The 12,147-nt window shown below is 41.2% G+C and overlaps 1 protein-coding gene across 4 annotated transcripts in view; it reads left to right on the forward strand.

The window, feature by feature from the left end:
- The window catches only part of MARK1 (microtubule affinity regulating kinase 1), a 491,137-nt gene that overhangs the window by 356,584 nt on the left and 122,406 nt on the right, over positions 1-12,147 (forward strand). The window lies entirely within an intron of this gene.

Here is a 12,147-nt window from a genome sequence, read left to right on the forward strand (position 1 = left end):
ATTGGAGAGTAGATATATTCTGCAATTTAACACCAAGGCGCCCGCTGGTCTCAACACCACGGAGGATCTGCACCATTTCCTTTAACAGCATTGCATTCACACCCTTAGTGATCATACCATCGCATTGTATTAATGTTATCACTTGTATATATTTCACTGTTTATATCAGGCTCTACCTGTGCACTCTCAGTATTCACATAGAGTTGGGTTTCCTGCCATCAGGCTATGTGTAACCACGAAGAGAATACCCAGTATTCATACTGTCATTTTGGTTGTCTATAGTTGGTCTTTAACCATAGGCACTACAGGCTTGTAACCAATGCTGCGGCAGCAATGGCAACACATGTATTTAGACCATGTCTGTGTATGATTATGAATTAGAATGTCACCTTTTCACAATACGCTATGCTATACACCCATTGCTTCATTGCAAGGGATACTTTGAACAAGCACTGGCAGACTCTAGAATGTTTCCTGCGCTTTCACACATTTTTTATTAGTACATTCTATGCATTTTTATGTCACTCAAATGCTCTTGAGGAGGTAAAAACACCACACGTATATATTTTGGCCTATATGCGCACTCACGCCTTCCTCAACATGTATATACACAACTATGTGCACATTTCACTCACACTTTCAACTTTTGTTGTATTAACCTCTTCAGTGCCCATGACGAGATAGTCTCGTCATGGAGCACGGTTGCGCTGTGCCCATGACGAGACTATCTCGTCATGAACCCCGCCCGTTAATGTAACGCCCGGCACAGGGCGGGGCACTGAAGGGGTTAAGTGGCAGCTTTGTTTTGCATTTATGTAGTTATTTAGTTTGTTTGCATTTTTACTGTACCGGGGCTAGACGCGCACATCTTATCACTAGCCTTTGTTCACATGCAGCGCTTTCACTTTGTGCTTCATGAGACGCGCAGGGAGTTACGGACACACACACTGTTGTGCTAGGTCTCGCGTTTCTAGTTGTGAGCAATCGGTAACACTAAAATGATTGCTTACGAGGGGCATGCTTTCCGTTTTAATGTGTACTTCACGATCGGTTGGCTGCATCTGGGGACGCCATATGCTCTTGTACCAGCTTCCACGATGCACGTGCGGGAGGACTGAGACAATCACCGGCTTCAGCAGATAGTTGACAGTTTTATAGTCAGTTTACAATGGTGTTACTAACTGTAGTAAAACACGATGTCACACATGTGCTTTACTGCGTCTTGCCCACAGTCACACGCTGCAAAACTACTCAGTCATTGCAATGAACATAGTAAAAACACTGCCACTCACAAATATATATATAAATACCACTCATTCACCAGTACAGCGCTATGTGATCAAGGCCGCATGTCTTGCGGCCGAAACGCGTCATTTGGATACTTGATGCTTGAATAAATCATCATTTAACTCTCAACTTTGCCTTTGGAGTCTGTTTCCTGGTGTTGCGCCTTTCTTTGGATGGTGGTACCCCTGGGTTCTGGTGTGGAATATATATATAGATATATATGCACATATATATTTATACATATTTATATACATATGTATGCATTTATATATATATATATATGCGCACACATATGCACATATATATGTATATGCACGTGTATGCATTTATATATCTGTATGTATATATATATATATATATATATATACATATTACCTACTGGCGGTCGCTAGTAGGTAGTTATAGTTAGGACCACGTTTCCATAGGAAATCCGCAACATTCTATTTTGAATAACTTTGGCGCCGGTCGACGAATCCTCGCGAATTTTTCAAAATAGGTGGGGCGCTACGCTCCGCTCCTTCCCTGAAAGTCTCGGGGGGATTCGTCAAGCGGGGGCTGAGATAAAAGGGGGGTCCCAAAACGCGTTTTTCCCATGCATTTTTCGATAGGACCTTTAGACACAGCTACAGCCCGAACGGCTGAACAGAATTACTTGAAATTTGGCAGAGAGGTAGTCCTCCGGTCAAGGAAGTGCCTTTTGTAGGTTTGGTGTAAATCTGTTCAGTAGATTCTGAGAAAATAGCCTTTAAATCAATATATATATCTGAGCCAGCTTACGGTGCGCTTACGGTACGCTTACCGTACGCGTACGGTGGTGTGCGCGAGCGCAATTCTGATTGGCCCTTAGATCTTAGTAAACATTCGAATCGGTCGAAACCAGGAAGCGGCGGCCGCCATTTTCTCTCTCGCACTCTGAGGGGGGAGCTGATAAACAAATGCCAAAAACATATAAAGGGGCTGTTTAGACAGCGCCCATGCACATAACCATGTTAGTTGAGTCTTCAAAGATCCCCCAAGGCAAAAAATGGTAATTTTTTATTTTTCGAAAATTTCGCCGATTACGCTTACCGTACGCGTACGGTAAAAAAAAATTTTCAAAAAAAATCCACACTCTCTCCACCCCGTGTGCAAATGGTGGCCGAAATTTCAACAGATTACCTATCACAAGGAAGCGCATAATATGTCCTCCATGTGCGCACGGTGCGCGAAGCGCATCGTGCGTACATGGCCCATCTAGCGCACCGCGTGCCCACCGTGCGTGCACGGCACTAACTGCGTAAAGTGGGCGCGCGGTGCGCGAAGCGCACCGTGCGCGCACGGAACGAACTGCGTAAAGTGGGCGCGCACGCCACGAATGGCGTAAAGTAACTTAGCATTTAAAAAACCGTACAAATTCACTGAAAAAACCATAGGTTTCACACACGTTATAGTTAGGAATTAGCATTTAAAAAACCTTGCAAATTCACTGAAAAAACCATAGGTTTCACACATGTTATAGTTAGCGGAAATTTTACTGATAAAAAACCAATGAAATTCCCCTGTTATAGTTAGTGCAGGAAACTATAACTCACGCGACCGCAATCTTCTGCTGATGACATATGTGTCTTTATGAAAAAAAAATATTTGTAATATATGTATAGCTAAAAATTTATGGAAGAAGACATGGGCAAATAAGTGTCTAAATACAGTATTAGCATCAGCAGAGGATTGCGGTCGCGTGAGTTATAGTTTCCTGCACTAACTATAACGGGGGAATTTCATTGGTTTTTTATCAGTAAAATTTCCGCTAACTATAACATGTGTGAAACCTATGGTTTTTTCAGTGAATATATATATGCATACATATGCATGTTATGTACATGAAAGCTTGCAAAAACACTAATAAAAGCAAAGCTAAAAAGACACCTAATTACAAACAGAATTGCTTTAACTTAAACGAGGGCGAGACTTATTGCATTTTCTATGCTTGTTCTTCTAAGTAATCTTGGTTTCGTGGTGACTCGTGATCCCGGTCCCAAAATTGACAGGACACAGACTCCACCTCACATATTTTTTTCCCGCCATTGAATTTATACGGGTTTCTTTGGCACTGCGACTACTGCATGCTGAAAAACAACAATCTCGACTTCACACCATCGGTGAACCTAAATGCACTAGACATCAAGCATTTGTTATAAAACATTTATGCCGCTGGCTTAGCAATAGTTTCTCAAAGCCATACTGGTTGATAAGCCTCGGGCAAGGTCGATAAGTCGTTTGGGGGGAAGGAGGGGAGTTGTATAGAGAACTCAATTTAAGTTTTTCCCTTCGCTCAATTCTCCCAGGTCAGACCAGTATCCGGTCTGTAACCTTGGTCTGCTGGTGGACCAAAATGAGACTATTTGCCCTTTAGATCTAATAAGACTATTTGGCACTGCAATGACAGACATTGGGAGAATAACTTGATAATGTTGCGCCAGAAATCTATCAAGTCTCCATCTGCTGCAATTGCTGAGGGCCAACCAGATGATGAAAGGATCGGTTCATCCAGTAGCCTGAAAGACCGACATGACGGGAGTCCCATGTATGTGCCCTCCCATGACCTGTCATGGTGTTCTGACGCCCTGACAATTACTGAATGAGTAATAGGGCAAATCATATTACCACACAGGTTTAATATTGAAAGCCTGTCTAAGGCAGAGTATTTCATTAAGTTCCCGTAGTATGATTACAATGTTAAAGTGCGCCACAGAGGGCTTTAAAGTCCCATTTAAATCTAGAGTACTAACACCAAAATGAGAAAGTGTCTAAGCCTCCCACCACAGGACCCACTATTATTAGGAGCCTGACTCGCTTGTAGTTAACAGAGCAAGGAAAGAGCTCTTATACAGAGAACTGATGGTGCCCCACCGTAAAACATGGAAAGTAAGGGCCATGATGTTGCTGGAAAGCATGTGCTATTAGAGGCAGTAAGACCGTGACAAATTGCAAATTAAGTGGCTCTCCTGTCCGTTGGTGATGAATGGGAGGAGATGACAGTGCCAAAACAGGTCCCATAAACACACAAGAAAAGGGCGAAGGTGATCGTCACCCAATGTACCCTGAATGCAGTGAATATGGTATAAACCTTCCCAGAGGTGATCAACAAATTTGTGGATCTGCTCAGCAAGAGATATCCGCAAACTCATGAGTAAGTGCTCAACTATTATACCCTACATAGGGCACACCAGCAATCAACCTGTTCGCCAAACACAAGAACACAAAATGCCAAAACTTCACTTTCAGCTACTGTCACCTTCACTCCCTGGGCAGTGCTATTAAGATCAGCTGAATAAATAACAAGGTGATGGAAGGAATGCTTGAATTCATCTCAGCCACTGACGGTTGCTCAGGCCACATTTCAGACCATTTTGTGCCCACTGTGCCATTCTAGATCCACCTTTGGCAAATCAGTCTTGGTTCTGCTTCAATAGGAATAGTCCAGCCTAAACTTCATGGCCAGGTGTCCTCCATATGGAACACAATTAACCTCAGAATACGTTTCGACCTATTTAGGTCCCCTTAGTGAGGTACAGCTTGAGTCTTAAGGCGCAGTGAGGGTTGTACGTTTGGGGATACTTGTCGCACTTAAAGAGTCTGCTGCAAAAACAACAAGGTGATCGAAGGAAAAGTGATGGACTGAAATGTGGCCTAGAGTAATTACTAGTGGCTGAGATAGCTTAAGCATTCTATTCCTCACTACTGTGTATTCTTCAGTGCAACGCCATAAATGCGACATTTATGCCCAGCTGTGGGCCCTGCTCTCTGTGCCACTGGAAGCAAGCTGCACCCATCTTAAGAGGCCCAAATAGGCCAAAACCGGTCTTGGGTTACTTGTGTTCTGGTTCAGGCTGATTTACATATGGCCGGGTCTAATCTTGAGGCGGCATGGTGGGAAAAAGAAACGATGGACTGGTATGCAGCCAAGAGTAATTACCAGCGGCTGAGATGAATTCAAGCATTCCATCCATCACTTTGTTTATTGTTCATATGGATCGGCTCGTCCGGGGTATTTGTTTACGATGTCTAACTCCACTCCCAATTACGAATGATTCTGTGTATCAGGAATATGCATCCGGTTCAGTGCGGTTGATACTCGTTACCCCTCCCTGGGCTCATCTGCCATGGTCCATGGAAATGTGATACACCCTCACGAAAAGTTTCAATTGCACCCATCTCTGCTCACACATCAGATCAGTTAGAGCATTAGAGAAAACCAACTACTCAAGTATGTTATGCAGCTAAATGGAAATATTGTGTCTGCTACTGCCATAATTTACCTCCCTTTTAGGATCACATCACAAATTATTTCTTGTTACATATCCAAAAGTCATGGCTTGTGTACTCTTCAAAACACGTACACTTATAGCTGCCTACTTGCAGAACGGACAAAGTCAATCTGTTTTTAAGGTTGTGGTTTTTAAATCCTTTATACAAGGTTTAGAAAGGTAATACTCCCTAAACTAACATCAGTCCCTTCATGGGATCCTATCTTTGTCCTTAATCGACATAATCGATATCTCCGTTCTTGCCTAAAGCAGTTTCTATCGTGGAAGGTGTTTTACCTTGAAGTTTTCACGTCCTCAAGTTGAGTAAGTAAACTGCAGGCTATTTCAGTTGAAGGACCTTATAGATGGGTCCAAAACAGAGCTGACTTTGAAACACCCTCTCGTTTCAAGCCCAAGACGCCTCTCCTTTTAATGTTAGTCAGTTGAGTGAGCAGCCTTCTTTTTTCCGCTGCTGCAGTTGTTTGTGGAAAAGCTCTACACACTTTCGATGTTAAAGAACCTTTATGTATTTTGTTGATCGAACTAGCTTTGTGGCGTTTGCCAAACTGCGTTTTGGAATACAAATTCTCAAGCTGCTCTTTCAAAGTGAATTGTAAACTATATTAAGAGCCACTGTAATTGTGAAATTTTGCCGCATCTATGTGTTGCACATAAGCATAGATTTGCTAGATTTGCCACATAATCATCTGCTACACAACCTGCAGATTTGAACAAAAACAGTTATTTAGCTGAAACGGTTCAAAAGTTACAAATATTCAGCAAAATGTGTTGCACCGCAGTTGAAGGTCCTTTGTAAAGGTTGACTGGCCACCTTTTTGTTACGTATTGCTGTATTTGGGTGTTAAACTAATAGTAATGATGTGAAACCGTTGCCCAGACAGTGTTAACTTGTGTAATAAGCATTGGCAAAGCCAATAGGTCTCCCATATTAGAGCTATTGGCAATGTTTTTTAGCCATGCTGTACAGCAGCGGCGCCAATGCTTTGCAATCCTGGTAAAACGCATTTTTAAAAGCCCTATGATGAAGGCAGGGCTTATGTTTTTTTTTCTTTTTAAGTTGCTTTGGCATTGGATACATCAGTCTTTTTTTTTTTTGTTAATATTATTTTTACACATGCTGCACTGTAGCCACGCTTTACAGCATGGCTGCAAATCATTGCTGAAGTCATCAATGCCAGTGCTCTGCAGCATGAAGAAAAGGCAGTGACCAAGCCACTAGTCTCAAGAGGGCGAGACCTATTGGCTTTGCCAATGTTTGTTAGGTCTTGGTACCACACTGTGATTCTGAACAAATCAGTTGAACTTCCTGTGAGTGGAAAAAAAATGACATTTTACAAAGATTCCCATCATATATAGATAGCAATGACTCCCATACCCATGTCTTAGTGGAAATATAAAAAAGTTAACATCTGTTCTCACAATAAAAACAGCGTCTGTTGTCACAATGGACACCCATTTCATAGAAGAAAAGTGCTTCTTTGAAGTGTGTGTAACATAGTAAAACATAGCTACAAATAACAGTTTAACAAGAACAACAGGAAGAAGAAAAAATAAAACCTAAATCACAGCGCAATCCGTGGAAAGACAGCGATCAAGCCGCCCATGCTCTAGCCAAAAGGAGAGAAAATGAAGTCAGCAGGTGCCAAGGTAGCAAATAAAAGTGACAAAGAAGGCAAAGAACGTTAAGCAATGGGTGGGCTGCAAGCCCACTGTTGTATGCAATATCTCTTGGAAGCAACTGTGCATACAGCACATGGGCTGTCGCTGGCGAGACCTAAAAATGTCAAATTGAGGAAGTAATATCACAAAATGTGCTACATTAAGCGGCACAATTTGCCTTTTCTTGCTGCATAAGTTAGTGAACCCTGCCACATCATTTTGACCTCCCCGCAAAATTCCAGTGGCTCTGGCTATATTCAAATCTGTTAAGCTAAACTAAGTATGCATTAACTATAACTCCTACTGCACATACTACTCATAAGAAAGGTGCCACACTGACCTTTCTGGGAAACATCCTGCTAGTAGACTTCTTCAAAGCTGCTACTTGGTCGCCCATTCACACTTTTATTAAACACTACTCTGTGGGCATTAATGCCTGACGAGAAGCGCAAAGCAGAGAAACGATCCCAAACATTGTTCAGACATTCCTCGTTGCTGCTTCGAAGCCACCGCTGCAGGGACTTGGGTACTACTTTTCAGTGTATGCACAGCATATGATTTATAGCAAAGCATGCTGAAAACAGTCCATTGTTACTTACCTGTAACAATCTGTTTGCAGCTTGTAATGCTGTAGATTCATTCCCCCAGCCCACATCCCTAGAAGCAAGCATATCCGAGTGCATCAGCTAATTATAAAATGAGTCATTTCTTTCAACATTCTATATTCTTATCCACTTTACAGACAATTAATAAGGCTTTGCATCGCTACTCTAACCTCTTCCCATAGGGGAAAAAATAACCTGAGCTGTGGCGTCGTTGTCCTAGTGCATTGTGGGTTTCAGAGGCGGTATGAGTCACCTCAAAACTGAAACCACAATTTGCAACCTCTGAGCCCAACACTATGTGGCAGGAGTGTGCACTGCGCATAATATACAGTCTACAGCGCTACAAGCTGTACACCAATTGTTAAGGGTAAGTCATGTTTATTTGCACTATTGAAGACATTATTGTTATAGTTGAGACTGACTAGAGAGTGGTAGAATTAGTGTTCTGCGCCTGTCGAGCCGTTCTACTCACTTAGCGTTATGTGTATCCACCACATAATTTTCATTGGAGTGTTTTCTCACTATGCATCATCCGGCAGTTGCTATTGAAGATCTGCCATTTGTCAATGTGTTTTATCTTCCATTTCATGGTGTATGCATTCCGCACGTGCTGCTTTTCCTGTGATTAGCGTCTCATGTTTATCTGGTTGTCATAGAAACACATCGGTCGATGGAAGATTCTTTGGCTGTATCCACCGACACTAGTTCACATATTTTGCACTTTCTTTACGTCATTGAACCATGCCCGTGATGTTTTGAATTTCAGTATTAACCAGTATTTACCACACTTCATTTTGTATTGAAATACTGTCAATACTTTCTCTTCTGGGATTCTGTTTAATTAGTTTTAAAGTCGTCTACCTCTGTTATTCCGTGTGTTAAAATGTTTCACGAACCAGAAATGTTGGATATTGTGCCTGTTTTTAGGTTTATGCTACAAAATCCGTTTCTACATTTCTTGCATTGTTTTGCCTGAGAAGAGGCGTTGACGTGGGCACCAAAAAACATACATTGTTTTCTTTGTGTTGCTAGTTATGTTTTCCGTTTTCCCTTGAAGGTTAGAACCTTCTTTGGTTTTCTGTTCACGCACACACAGCAGCTTCCCGTTCTACTGGTGTATTTTGTTGGGTCAGTGTTCCTAAATGTTTGTTTCTATTTAACTTGCCCTGATCCATGAGGCGCTTTTAACAATTCTTCTGTGAGAAATGTATTTATCTTCATAGCAAGCAGTTGTTCTGGAAGGAAGTGTTCTACTGTGGATGAAATTTGCCATTTTTTTCAGCTGATCATTTTTACATAATTTGTTTTTTGAAAGAGGGACAGTACAAAACCACCTGGAACCAAGGGCATATACATACACAAGGTAATAAATATGGGGCTATTTAATCCACAAATATTCAAACCATTAATGAAAGCCAATGTGCCACACTTGTAGACTTCCATATGTATATTTTGCAGCTTAAAAGAAAGGTTCTCAGGTGATCGCATAGTGAGTGTAAAACAGAGCATAGTGAAGTAGTGTGTATGATACAAAAGGCAATGGAACAATCAAAGTGTTTGTACAATTTGGGACCCAAGGTTTCAGGTACCGCAACAGCTCACCAATAATCAGTTCCTATTGCTAAAGTCGTCAATGGCGTTTTGACCTTTAGTGGATTAAGAGTCTTCATCGGGACAAGAACAAGTAATTTGAAGCAATAGCCGTCTGTCTGCATGTGTAAAGAAAAAAACTGAAGGTAACTATTGAGTCATTCTGAAAGAGCTCAGTTTCTTATGGTAATGATTGTATTACTCTCTGATTGATTTGTAGCTAATAGACGGATTTAAAATGGAGAGGAGAAAAGCAAAATAGATCGGTCTGAGCAAAGCAAGAAGGAATCTCGTCTGCAGAAAGTGTTTGGTATTTGTTCACAGGATCACCTTCAATAGCTGCAGAAGGGTCAGCTGCTAGTAGGAACAACCGTGCTGATCAGTGCGGACACGTCTCCGAGAGTTACCATATCCCCTTTTGCCACTCATTTTCACTGATTGGTGAACTGTTGTGGTACCAGAAACCTTGGGACCGAAATTGTACCAAAAATGTTAATTGGGCCATTGTTTTTGTATCATACACACTGCTGCTCTATACTCGGTTTTCACTCACTGTGATATCTCCCGAGAACTGAGCTGCTTTTTATAAAGCTTCAAAATATATTCATGGAAGTGTGCAAGTGAAACCTCTTGCCTTCGATTGATGTTTTTGGACTTTTACATTATTTGTGGATTAAATTACTGTATATTTATTACATTTGGTACTCAAATTGAGCACACCAAAAGGAAAAAGAATTCTTTGACATATCACCTATATCACATATCACCAATAACTCGTGAATAGGAGAAAAAACATGAAAAAACTGTTTTAAATCTGATAACCACAAATGTAATGCACGATGACCATCCTCCAGGTTGCAGTCCCTTCTTGGCCTAGTCATATGGAGTTCCTCCTCCAAAGACCATACCTGTATTTTTTTTTTTTTTGCCAGGAGTCAAGTTTGGGACTACTCAGTTGAATTACAAGTTGTTGCTATCAGAGTAGACAAGATTATCCACTATTTTCCACAATTTTGTTTTTTGCACCGGGACTAATCCAAGCAAACACTTCTTAGGGTCAAAGGTTATTAAACGATCAATTGCAATTTAGACCCAATTTTAGACCACTATTTGACAGATCTTGGACACTGTCTTGCCAAAGAGAAGAAATTAGCATTTTCCTTTTACATCTGGGACATAGATGGGAGCAGGGAGTTTAAGGAGAGATGTGCCCACTTTAAATAATACCATCAACAGGCCACCTTCAGTTATGGTATAGGATTGCATGATTTAGCAGATCTAGTTTGGCTACCAAACCATCCCAAACGGGGCGCTCCACCTGCACAAGATGGGCATATAGTAGAAACTGCCCCTGCTGCATGGCAAATGGAATTTGGACATTTTCAAATTATAGGAATCCTTCCTCATTGTATAGATGTCTCTTTTCCAAGCTCCCTCCTTCAATCTAAAAGCAAGGCTATCCCAAGGTCATTGTTTGTTGTAGGAGGACATTCTCTCAGAAGGTTGTTCTCTTGTATCCCGGTTTCTTATTTTTTCTTTTCTTTTCAATAATGGATGAGTTGAGACACTAGCCCCTTCTTAATGTTGGTAAAAAAGAGTGAAAGAGCACTGGGAAATGCTCTTTGGAACCCTTTGTTTAGAAGACTTGACTGAGGTGATCCTAATATGTTGATGGCAATTAAGAAAGAGCACTAGGAACCGTTTCCAGAAACTTCCTAAGAGTCCAAACTCTTCTTTGGCACCTTTATTGGATGTAAAAGTATACTGGGTTAGAGTTTGTGGAAAGTTTCAGAAAATGGGGCGGCTTCTCGCTTTAGTTCATTTTGGGTGATGAGGTGAACCTCTTGTATGCTTGTTGTTGTGTTGATTTGAAGACAGTCTCTGTCATGGAGTAGCCGTTTTTCAACAGATTCCTGAAGTTGTCTGGCCACTAACCTTTTCACAATTTTGCCATGATAGAGGAGGTATGAAATTGGCTTCCATCTGCAATATTATGTATTGCGCTGCTGGTCGTGGTTGTCCTGTGTAGCGTGGTGATGATTGCTTGCTACGCATAGTGTGGGTCTTTCCTCTTGAGGATGGAGTGCAGCTCACACCTGCTCTCAGAATTTACACATGTTTAGAAATAATAAATCTGTTTATTATAACTCTTCTTATTTCTGTAATTTTTACTTGTTCATTCATTCATTCATTGCAAGCTGTTGGATGTTCCTGTCACTGTTGCGTCTGTGGCTGGTTTTTTGGCATACTTATACTTTCTAGCCCCAATATTGATTCTTATGAATTTTACCTTTGTACCTGGGGGCTCATCTTTATTTAGTTCCTACACTTTAATTCCTCTTCTGAATTTATTTGTATTGCCTGGGGGCTCTTCAAATTAACCAGCTTTATTGGGAATATATATATAGACTCTTAATGATTACCGAATAAGTGCCATGAAAGGGATCAAGCTCAAATTCCTGTTGAAAAATGTGTAACATTTATCCTTTAGGGTGGAGTGAAAATCAAAAACTAACAGCGAATGAGCGTTTAGTCGCCATACTATGGACGATCTGCTATTTATTGTCATTCAAGTAAGAACAGTGCATTAAACAGGTGGATATGGTGTGTTTTATTGGTGCGCAAATGGCTGCTCTGTGTGACATATTCCATCCCTTCATGGTGAAGACTAAACCTTACTTGCTTATTAGAGCTTTCCA

Source organism: Triturus cristatus, chromosome 6 (assembly GCF_964204655.1).
Source record: "Triturus cristatus chromosome 6, aTriCri1.1, whole genome shotgun sequence".
Lineage (NCBI taxonomy): Eukaryota > Metazoa > Chordata > Amphibia > Caudata > Salamandridae > Triturus > Triturus cristatus.